Source organism: Carica papaya, chromosome 3, assembly GCF_054855325.1.
Source record: "Carica papaya isolate Zhongbai chromosome 3, ASM5485532v1, whole genome shotgun sequence".
NCBI lineage: Eukaryota > Viridiplantae > Streptophyta > Magnoliopsida > Brassicales > Caricaceae > Carica > Carica papaya.
Window position 1 is genome coordinate 14,900,598 of NC_142311.1, and position 5,989 is coordinate 14,906,586.

A 5,989-nucleotide genomic window follows, 5' to 3' on the forward strand; every position below is an offset into this window, starting at 1 on the left:
TTTAACTTAACGATGTGTTATTTGTATTTTAAACTCTTTAATAATTTATCTCTTAAATTTAATAGATTATACTGTCCTATTTGTTTTATTAATATGTAAAATTATTATTATTATTATTTAATTTATTTGTTCTACTTAAAATTTTACTATAATTAATTATATTATTTTAATTACTGAAATTTTTAATTCTATTCTTTTTAATTAATTTAAATATTTTATTTTATTCTTGTTTAATTCTCTTCTAAACTTAAATTAAGTTTTATTATTTTTTATTTATTTATTTATTTTATCAATGCTACCATCACAAATTTTACTCAAATTTGTATCTCATGTTACACTTACCCATTTTCCAATTTAATTTTTACAAATTTCCATTTAATTACACATTTTTTTCTAATTTTTTTAATTAATGATTTTTATTTTTTAATTTTTTTTCTTGATTCTTCCCAAAGGCCTCAACCTCTCCAAATGTTCAGCCTATGGGGACAGTCCTCATGCTGGGCCCATAGCCTAGTTGGCTTCTGTGAAGGCCCCTCAACATGCTCTAATGTCTGTTCGGCTAGCACAGCCCGTTAGCCTGTTGCACTGGACAATCGGCCCAAGAGACATGAGCAGATGTGCAGTAGGCACGTCTGCACACGTCTCTGCGCACGTCCGCGCGCATGGTGCCCAACACAGCATGTACGCACACCCGAACAGCTCTGCTGGCTTTCTGGAAAGCCTGGCCGAGACACGACCTGCGCAGCATTTGCTCATGTTTTCCAGCACTTAAAATTGCCCAAACAATCATCCCCTTGCGCGTATTAGCACGGTAAAACTGTGTGTGCCCAGCAGCGACATGTTGATGCCTGGCACGCGGGACAGAGGCTATTTGGCTTCTATCTTTGCTCCCTTTTCCTTTATGTTGATCTAATCACCATGTAGTTTATCTGTCATTACTCATTCATCGATCATCCACATTTAAGAGCATTTAAAATCATCTAAGGATGCATTATTTAAAATATTCATGTACTCGCACACCGTCCGTTTTAAATATCACTTTTTTTTTTAAAGATGCTTACCAATCAAATGTACACTGTAAATCCATGCTTGCATCAACTAGAATTATCACGCATCTTACCTGGAATACGCAATAGAAACAAGCTGAAACAATGCAAGGATGGAGTGGTTTGAAGTTTGAAGGCAATTCTGCAACTGTTGCAGAATCATGGTTAATTTCTGGTTATTTCCAAGACTCAAGCTTGTTTAACTACCCTCAGAAGACCATTAACAATCTAACAATGTATTACTAAAAAGAAATAGGAAAGAAAGGAGATTTGGAAGTGATTCACAATCAAAACCCCCGTGACAGTAAAGGGAATAGCAATGAGTGAAGAAAGTTGCTGCAAATTCTAGGTTCCAGAAATTGGAAGAAGAACGTTTAAGTATTTGGAAACAAAAAGGAATCAATTCTAAAGAAAGAAAACTCACCTAGATTAGGATAGAAGGAGAATGCCTTCGTTGTTCGCACCAGGCTTCCCCTTCGACACGGGTCTGCGCAACACGTACTATTCTTTATGCTTTCCTCACAAATACTCTCAATTCCACTCTGCTTCAGATGGTTTTAATTTCAAATAAAATGGAGAAAAAACAGAGAAGGAAATGGGCATCGTCACCATCGCTCAACCTATATGGGCATCGTAAACCTTGATCATCCTCACCCCTCAACCTAGGTGAGTGTCATAAGCATTTATCGTATCCACATTAGAGTTTATCACACAATCATCGAGATATAATCATCACTTTTACCTACCAAAGTTGCATTAATTTTTATAGCCATTTTCATTTATTCAAATACTCAGTTTGTATGTAACATCTACGTATAGATCATACTTGTATTATATACAACTCATATTCAAGCTCTCTTTATTATATACGATTCATAAGCATTTATCATATCCACATTAGAGTTTATCACACAATCATCGAGATATAATCATCACTTTTACCCACCAAACTTGCATTAATTTTTATAGCCATTTTCATTTATTCAAATACTCAGTTTGCATGTAACATCTATGTATAGATCATACTTGTATTATATACGACTCATATTCAAGCTCTCTTTAATGCATTCCTACACAATGTCATTTCCTGTTAAAGTATGCTAAATGCTCATACTGTTACAAAACATAATTAAATGCATTTTGGTAATTATAACTATAATCATTACCGCATGAAATTAAAGCATGGAATGCCCTTCCGTCTTACAATAACATGAGTACACAACGTTCTTTTTTATCTCATCAGAAGATATTTATGTTTATACATATACATGTACACAATACAGTGCACGCATTACACTCGCACACAGCAAGCATGTCGTTACTTTCCTACCTTTCTATAATTTATATATTATATTTTATATATGATGATTATCTTGTTATATATATATATATGTATTTATGACATAACATACACCCTTACTCATCCACATACACACATAATTGAATCACACACTTACAATAGCCCATAACCTATACTGCCATGCACACGCACAAACACGTATATAGCACCACTTGCATAAAACATCGATGAACGACCCTCCTTGCACATCAACACGTAATTATCCTTCAAGTTCAACAATATACAGGGTGTAAGCAACCAAAACAAAGCATGCAAAATCATATGTACACTAAGAATACATGGAATCAATTCAAACCATCACCATCAGCAACCTACTCTTAGTTAAATTTAAAACCGTAATCAATCTAATTGTTTTAAAGGCCAAACTTCAATCAAACGATTACAGAGGGGGTTTAGGTAACCTTAACGGAGTCAAAGATCGATTGTGTTGCCCCAAACAACCATCAGTCGCAACGTTCGCATCTCGTCTTTTTGGGTTGGCATTTCCTAGCCCAAATGAAGTCGATTTAGACTTCCAGTGTAGCAGTGCCATCGTTGCTCTGCCATCTATAGCTTTCCCTGGTGTCCACTGCTTCATTCTCTGGCATCTACTCTTTCTTTTCGGGCGTCCCTTAGTTAGCTCATGTTTTTTGTGCCGGTTGAAGGGGTTCAAATACACCATCCCAAGAATCCTAGCCATTCGGTCAAGATTATTAGGGGCGTTTTTAGAATTTTGCCTCGTGAACAACTCCTGGCCGTTGGATTGCTCCATTATGTAGATCTGGGCCATCACTATGCAGACTGTCAGATCTACTCATGATGAAATCAGGATCGTTTACTTGGCAGCACGTGGATCGTCAATGTGGTGACCACACATGGAGCCTCTGTTAATGTGACCATTACACAGCGTGATCTAATCGACTATGTTGTTGAGTTAGCCATGCCACGTGGTTGATCTTTCTTTTTATTTTGCAAAGTGACCCCTAGTCACCTTAAATTCTTTCAAATGGGTCCGTTTTAATTACAAAACAGCCCTACCTTCGAAATTTTATTCCAAAATGGTCTTAAATTGATTTTTTTTATATTTTTCACATTTTTTGGTGGATTTCGAAATTAAATTTAATCAATCCATTTATTTTGAAATTGTTAAACATATATAACTGAAATATATGCTTTATTAAATTATTTTGAAAGAAATCAAATATTACACTTGGACTCCTCCTTGGACGACGATTGTGCCTCTCCTTCGTTTTCCAAGACCAAAACAGGGCACAATGTCCATGGGCCTTACAAGTTGGGCTTGCCAAACTTCTCTTGGACCAAATTTTATGAGCAAGGCCCTTAGGCCTTCAGGTCTTAGGCTTTTGCACCTTGGACCAACTGTCTTGGTCCACATAAGCCTCTTCTTGCATTGTGCACAAAGATTGGGCTTCACCATGGTTCAATCCACTTGAACTCAAGCCCACAAACTCGCGGGAATACTTTTATAGGCAGGAATCCTCATCTGTGCAGGAGAAGGACTCATGGGCATAGGCGTGCACAGCATGTGCACGCACCCTACTAGTGCATATGCTTTCCTTGTGCGCATGTGGATGGTCGGTTATGCGTGTGCGTGTTGGTCGTGTCTTGCTTATGAATTTTCTCGCAGACAAGTTCGCGGGTTCATGGGTATATGATGCGTTGGTTGCCTATTTCTCACGGGTTTTCCACTCAATCTGGGACTTCTCTTCTTAAATGGATTTGAAGCTCTTGAATATCATGTCACTCCTAACGAACCTACTATCATAAAATGAACCTACTATCATAAATTCTTTTAGCATCTTTATGTTGCATTAATTAGTAATTACAAAAATTATTGTTAATTTGTTTCTATTATGTCTCATTTGAATTCATCATATTCGTTCAATTCAAGTGATCATTTATTTGTTAATTAGTCACACAAAAATCAGAAAAAGCCAAAAATATCTTGATTGCACATTGTAAGACAATCCAACATTCTGTTGTTGCATAAAAACCTTTGAAGTTTCATAGAAAAAATACTTCACCTACTAAGTGTGCGCGAAAACTTTTATTTCATTATATTACAAAGAATAAAGGAAGACTACCTCACCTATGTTAGCGAAAATCGTTTGCTTCGTGTTTAAATTCATAGTTTTGCATCCTGTAATTTTGTATGAATGTTGCATAAAGACTTACTTAGTCTTAGAGTGTAGATGCCATTAGAATAACTAAGAATAACATTCTAGTTATATCTATTATGATTGATTGCATCCCTTACTCTTTAAGTCCAGAATTGTTTCCTTGTGCTTTAAGTGTCTATCCTTCAATTATACTTTTGTTCTTAGATGCATCTAAGTAGCTAATAGTTTTTAGTTACGTAGCATATAATTAATAAAAACACCATAAATTCTTCGTCTGTGTGGTTAATTCTAAGCTTCTAGAAATGAGATCCCTTTAAGATTTCTCACTATCTCTTTTAAGACTAATGTGCATATCCTAATTTAAATGGATTCAATTATGAATCCTCAATTGATGGAAGAAGCTGTAGTGTGAGAGATTTTGAGGTAAACCCAAGTGAAGGTGAGGGAAATAATTTTTTTCCCAGTAATATTTTCTTGTAGGTACTTCATTATGCATCAATTAATTAAAGGTACTCTAAATTAGAGTAATGTCCTTATTATTCGACAAGCTCTAAACTTATAAGTCAACAGTGAGGATAATAAAAAAATGGAGAATATATTCCACACCTTTTGCCTAGTCAATGGCAAGGCATATAATATGATAATCGATGGACGAAGTTGTCTTAATGGCAAACACTTGCTCGTAGAAAGATTAGGGTTAACATTGAAAAGTCATCCTAACCCCTACTAATTACCCTAGTTAAACGAGTGTGAGGAAGTGAAGGTTACTAAACAAGTTGTGGTACTATTCTCCATCGACAAATATAAGGATGAAGTGTACTACGATGTTGTACTTATGCATGCCAGTCATTTGATATTCGGCAGACCGTGGCAGTTTGATAGACAAGTATAACACAATGGTTTCAATAACTATTATTCTTTGCAAATAGATGGTATAAAACATGTTCTTACACCTCTATCCCCAAGAGAGGTACATGAGGATCAAATCAAAATAAAGAAATCTTTTTATATGTAGAAAAAAGAAAAAAATAGAAAAAATGTTGAAATGAAAAAAAATGGCCCACTAAGAGAAAAGAGGCTGAAAAAATATAATAAATAGCGCAATAAGAGAAAAAGAGGCAAAAAAAAAAAAGTATAACTCATTGAGTGAAAAAGAGGTCTAAAAGAAAAATAAAATTAGTCCACTAAGAGAGAGTGAGAGATAGAAAAGAAAAAAGTTTTTATGCGAGGGAGAAAGAGTTAAGGCGATCGATCTGTGAGGAAGAGCTATATTATACTTTGGTATAGTGAGGCTTATTTAAATTTATCTAACCTTAACCCATTTTTACCTATTAGTGTTTTCTCTTTTTTGTAAAAATTCAAAGATGTCTTTCCGGAGGAGATTCGAATGGTCTTCCACCAATCTGAGGGATTGAGCACAACACTGATTTTTCCCCAAGAGCCATAATTCCTATTCGGTTCCC

The 5,989-nt window shown here is 35.3% G+C and overlaps 1 long non-coding RNA gene across 2 annotated transcripts; it reads right to left on the reverse strand.

Moving 5' to 3' along the window:
* Positions 1-278: 278 nt before the first annotated feature.
* On the reverse strand, positions 279-3,258 carry LOC148266740 (uncharacterized). Of its 2 annotated transcripts, XR_015817854.1 has the most exons (3): positions 2,808-3,129; positions 1,471-2,610; positions 279-929 (listed from the first exon to the last, which is right to left on the reverse strand). It is a non-coding gene; the product is annotated as an uncharacterized LOC148266740 (long non-coding RNA). The 2 variants fall into 2 exon arrangements; XR_015817853.1 differs by lacking the exon at positions 279-929 and having other exon boundaries at positions 2,258-2,610; positions 2,808-3,258.
* Positions 3,259-5,989: the final 2,731 nt, after the last annotated feature.